This window comes from Melopsittacus undulatus, chromosome 8 (genome assembly GCF_012275295.1).
Source record: "Melopsittacus undulatus isolate bMelUnd1 chromosome 8, bMelUnd1.mat.Z, whole genome shotgun sequence".
Lineage (NCBI taxonomy): Eukaryota > Metazoa > Chordata > Aves > Psittaciformes > Psittaculidae > Melopsittacus > Melopsittacus undulatus.
In genome coordinates, this window is record NC_047534.1 from 41,064,711 (window position 1) to 41,070,710 (window position 6,000).

The window sequence follows — 6,000 nt, forward strand, 5'->3', positions numbered from 1 at the left end:
CAGTCCACTTCTTCTTACAACAGTCACTCAGAAGCTTTTCAGTATCACACAGAGTATGATACATGGTGGAAGTGACCTGGCTTATCTTGTAGTGCATGTTGAATGGGTTTGAAAGTGTGAGCCATTAAGGGATGTCACCTTCTTTTATAAGCATTTGTGCTAAGTTGCTCCAGGCGTTCTTGCTGGAGCAGCTGGGAGCTGAAGGGCGTGCACAATTCAGTAGAGTCAGGCCCCATATTCATGTGTGTGTGGGAGCTCCGATGTAAAGAGAACAGGAGGAGACTGACAAAACGCCCGTACGAACAATCTGAACAAAACCTCTTCTGAAGAAGTTATTATGCTTCTGTGCAAGAGAGGACAGAGAAATATGATAGGGGAAAAGGCAAATTCTGGTAGAACGTTTTCATGTTAAGTGCAGCGTGAAAGATAGGAGGAACAGCCAGTGAGTACTGCAAGGTTCTCTTCTGAAGTAAGGTCTCTTGTTTACAGGTCTGTCGGATTGTGTGTGTGGCACAGGAATCTGCCAACTGCAGTGCTGACTTTTAGCTGAAGAAGGAAAGACTGCTCAACATCCACCAGGCTCTGCATTTTTGTGGGCTATGCATTTTCTATTTTCCTTTTGCATGTAGTTAAAATGTATATGATGTACATACATCTTGCCTTTTCACATACGAAGAGTGGCAGATGGCATGAGCTTACTGTGATGGTGGCCATGGTGAATGAAAATTAGACCAGAAGAATAGCAGCGTTTTGGATGTATCTAGTTCAAAGACTACCTGTTGAAGAGCACAACTGTAGTCCTCTTGACACCTGTTCTGCTTTCAGTGCAGGCCTGGTGAAGGTCGGTGCAGCTCTGGAGGGAGGATGGCACTGCGTTCCCCAGGCCGGCCTGTGGCATTGCACCGGTGTGAGGAGCCAGCCGGCTGCGGAAGGACGGGGCCCTCTCACCACCCTTGGGTGCCTTAACAGCAGAAGGGGTGGGGTCCTGGGACGATGCGCCCAGTGAGGGCCCTCACGGCGCTGGGCCCGCCTCGTGCCCCGCCCCGGCCCAACCGGTATTCCGCCGCGGGACGCTCTCCGGCCCTGTCCGGCTGCTCGGCAGCGCCGGCGGGGCCCGGTAGGAGGTGCTGTCGGTTCACAGATGAAGGTAAGAGCGTTTCTTTATTATTAATTTCTGCCTTAAAAGCCGCGGGATGTGGTTAACCCTCTGCCCAGGCTGAGGTCCGCGGCGCCGTGAGGCGGCTCCCTCAGCTCGGCGGGGAGGGCCGAGGCCCAGCGGTGCAGCCCTGCGCAGGGGCCGGGGCTCTCCGCGGTCGGAGCGGGAGCAGCTGGGGCTGAGGGCGGGCAGGCGGCTCCCTGAGGGCGAGCGGGCAGCGCTGAGGGGACAGGGCCGGCTAGGTTAAGCGGCCCTCGGAGTTTCACCCGGAGGCGGGCGGCCGCGGACATCCGTTCTGGGGCCAGGGGAGCCCGGGCCGCCCTTCAGCTTTACTGCCCAGCGGAACCGATCGTTTCCAATTAGCGCTGAGCTGCGAGTCATTACTGTTCCACCAGTAAATAAACAGGTGATTCCAGATCGGGTTCCTGCGTGGATCGTTACAATAAATATCCCTGAAGGAAGCTCTTTATTTATGTTGTCATTGATTAATTCTCACTACCTCATTTGATTTCGATTTAGAGCGATTTGATTCTAATTTAATTAGCATGTAATTTGGATGTACATAATTACTGTAATTATGACATTCAGGTAAGGCAGCTTTAGGCTGAAAGGCAATTTCAAATTTTTCTAGCAACCTACTTTGTACTAGGGAGCGGACAAGGACTCCGCGCCCTGCCACCCAAGTAGCAATTACCGCATCTCGGGAGCAGGCGCTGCCGCAGGTTTGTGTTAAAACAGCGGCAAGAAGGCGAGGCACCGCCGCCGGGTCACCGCCGGGCGCCAAGCCCCAGCACCCCCGGGTCAGCTGCGGCTGCGGGGCCGGCCCGCGGGGCTGCGCGGCGGACGGGGAGCAGTGACTCCCCTCCCCGCGGCGGGGCGCCGGCTCTCACTGCGCTGCGCCCGCCCGGGGACGGCCTCGGAGGAGCTGCCGAGCCGAGCCCTGCGCGTCGCCGGCCCTCAGGTGAGTCCGTGCCGCCGCGGGCCACCCTCGCCGTCCCCCACAGGACTTCATGCAGTGATGTCCTCGCTTTCCCCCGTCCCGCTCACGGGATTCGGGCTCCGCCGCTCCCCCCTTCTCCACCCGCAGAGGTCCCCCCGCGTTCCCGCCGCCGGTTCTCCCTGTGGCCCGGCTCGGCCCAGGCCCCGTCCGTGCCCCCGAGCCCAGCGCCCGGCGCTCGGGGCGGTACGGGCCGCTAGGTGGCGCCCAGCAGCCGCCATGCGGCCGGCGCTGGGGCACGGCCGGGAGCGAGCGCGACTCGCGGGTTGCAGAGTGGGGGGGTCTTGTCGTTTCTAATGTGTTAAGAATGTTATTCCTTGAGGGGAATTTGTAGCGAAATTATTCTCACTTAAAATAAACACTTAGCGCACCAATTACCCGAAGGGGCGGGCTTCCCGTTGGATTCCCTTCATCTGCGTGTCGGAGGGGTGGGAGAGGGCCCCGGCGAGCAGATAATGGCTGCGAATAAATTACAGCTCCCGCAGATAAAGTTTCCATGTGAGCTGAAAGACGCAATTAAGAAACTGTCCGGGCACGAGATCGGGTGTTTATATATTATCTCATTAGGACAAAACCATTAATGTTACCTTTTAAGTGTAAAACGAGCCGTCGGGGCTGAGAGTCGCAGCAGGGGGCAGGGGACACGGTTCCTGCAAATAGGGACTTGCTGGTCAGACGGCGTTTGCTAAGTGACTTCCCTTGGCATTTTCTCTTTTCCCGTTGGTTGGTGTTGCCATCGCTGGCCAGGTTTTAGCTACGTTTTGAGGGGGTAGAAGGAACGGGGTAAAGCTGCTGCCCGCGAGGTGTGGGAACGGGAAGCGGTAGTTGGGGCGAGGTGTGAGTTAGAGCCGCCCGAGACGCGAACACTTAGAGGTGTGGGGAGCCTGGCTCTGCCCTCTACCTCCTTCCCAGCCGGGGCCCGGGAGGGCATCCCTCCCTCCCGGTGCCCCTCTGCTCTCGGGTCGGCGTCTCCTCCTTGATGAACTATGGATTTAAATAGTGAAATTAGATTTTCTTTTTCTTTCTCCCCCCTGATTCTCACACCGCCTGTTCTTTAGTTTTCTTTGTGTAGAAGTTCCCCAGACCATATAATTATCGCCAACATGTACGAAAGAATGGTGTCATTTATTTTTAAAAAGGTGACATGCTTTCTATTTTCCTGGTTAAACGAACCGGCTCTGCGGCCCAGAGCTGCTCCCTTCTTCGTTTCTGGGGAGTCTGTAAGTGATGGACGTTTTCTGACCCGAAGGGGCAAAGGCAATGCAAAGAGGTCCTTGATCATTGAGCTGAGAATTGTAACCCCGGCCTGGCAGAAACTGGACCTGGATGGTGTCCTTTGATGTGTTTTATTATAAATCGAAAACAAAGCTGACTTCTGCCCCGCACCCCGCACGGTGCATTCCTCCGCAACCCCGGCAGCGCCCGGCGGGGAGGGAAGGGGAGGGCGGGAGGGCAGCCGTGCCCCGACGGTGGTTTACCTCTGCCCGAGCACGTCTCCTCAGCCGCTCCCCTCCCCGCACCCTGCAGCCGGCGGCACCTTGCCGGTATGCTTTAGGCCGGAAGAATTCCTGCGTGGCTCTATCTCGGGGAGGGTGCTGCGGGCAGCGAGGTACCTCTCCCGGGAGGCTGCCCGCGGAACAGCCGCGGGGTCCTACCCACCGCCCCGGGCAGAGGCGGCGCCGGCGCTGCCCGTCCGCTTTTGTGAGGCGGAGGTGGGACGCGGTTATTAGTATTCTGGGCAGATGTATTTTTCTTTAACGCAACGTCTTTATTGCAGTTGGTGGCCGACAGCAGAATCCGTTTCCCGATGTTATTTGCATTCCCGGTTTTATGGAGGATTAAAATATTTGTGTTCCTCCAATCTGTACCACGCAGATCAAATTAACTTTTTTTTCCTTCCCCTCTCCTTATATTTTTTTTAATAACACAATTATCTCATTTAACAATTTGCCTTTAAAAAAATACTGTGGCTGTTAGGTTGGTGGTCAGGAGACAAAGGGAGTGAAAATAATTTTCATTTCAATAATTGCCTTCTGGTCAATTTAACTGTGCCTTATTTTGAAAGAGCCTGTCTAAATGAGATTCCTGTCCCAAATGTGTTCCCAGGCCTTAGCCCAGCCTTTAATTATTCCCGAGGTTTTTTTCTTCAGAATAAGACGCTGCACTGAGTAATCACAAAGAAGTCAGAGAGCATCCTTGAACCTTTTCAATAGCAGAGCCACTGATATTCAAATAACATGCAAGGACCATTTGACTGCATGGGGACATAAGCATTTCCAATTCACTATTTGCATAGATCAACTGTCTTTGAAAAGGAAAGGAGCAGTTGTCTTCCATAACATTAAAAAGCCTAGTTATCAAATCAAGTGCTTAGTTTGGGGCTTTTAAAACGTTTACATTTTATCTCAGGTTGCCCTTTACCGTTTGACATGCAAATTTGGTGCAGTTAATTTGGACAATTAAAAGGATCTTCAAGGGAGCTTTGTCACCGAGAATATTCGGAGTTTTCCCCGTGGACCAGCTGAGATAAAGTTGGCCAGAACAAATGATGTCTAGGAGATTAATTAGATATTTGATAAGACATGAATCCCTAATAAGGGAATACAAGGCACAGGGGGCTGCTGTGTGCTCTAAGTCAAAATTAATAACATTTAACAAGATTTTCATTTAGGCATGAAATGTCTTTTCCGGAGTATTGACTCTGACGATTTATTCCCCCGAGACCACCTCCCAACCCCGACAGCCTTGTGGCGCTGAAGGCTTCTTCTAAATTAAATAAATAGCTCCCCTTCACAGTTCGGGTTTTGGGGCCGGTTTTGCTAAAGGCGCTGAGGGCTCAGCCTGGGTCCGGCTGGAGGAGAGCGGCGCACTTTAAATTCGTCTAAAAACCCATAAACAAACCAAACCCCAACGAAAAACCAAAACTAAGACTGTTTGAAAAGAGACACGGACAGGGCTGGCTCGGCGGCCAGCTCCATCCACTCCCGGCTCTCAGCACCCGCCGGCTGTTAATCCCGGTCACTAGAAGGTGGACAGGGAGGGAGGGGTGCGGAAGAGTCCCTCCTAAAAACCAGACCCCGGCGAGGGCTGGGCAGGAGGAGGGGGCACAAAGAACAACAAAACCCGTGAGTCTATGGTTCAGAGTCCTTTAATAATACCAAAATGAAAATATGTCAAGATTTTTTCTTCCATACAGATAAACGCATTTAAATTTCTTTAAGAGACCTTAACTTACGTGTGTTTGAGTGAAATGTTAACTCAACATTTTAAATATCTTTTACATATATACTGACTTCCACAAAGTGCATCAGAAATTTAAAATAATAATTAAAAAAAGGAACCAAAACCCCCAAAACCTCCCTGAATTTCAGGAATTCACCAATAATTAAGGGGAAAAAAAAATACCCCCCCCCAACCCCTTTCAGATCAACATTTACAAGAAAAATAAGCGAACACGATCTGGTTTTCTTTTTTTTTTTTTTTGCTTTTTTTTTTCTTCTTTTTTTTTTTGAATCCTATTTATACAGATGTTTATGCGATACAGAGGAACCGTTTCGGATTTGCAGTTTGATTTCTCACCTTACGCCTCTCTCAGGATGCTTTCCTTCCAACAGAAAAAGGAAAACGGAAGAAAGTGTCACTTGGAACCTATTGGCCGGGCGGGATGGGGGATGAAGGGCCGCCCCTCTCCGGCCCCGCCGTCCGCTCCGCTCCACCGAGGCCCCGGGCACCGTCCGCGGCGAGGGGCGGCTCGCGTCCCTCCGGCCGGCGAGGGGCAGAGTCCGGGCGCTCCCCGGGGGCTCCCAACGGGGACAGGGACCGGGGACAGAGCCGGGTGGCGCTGCCC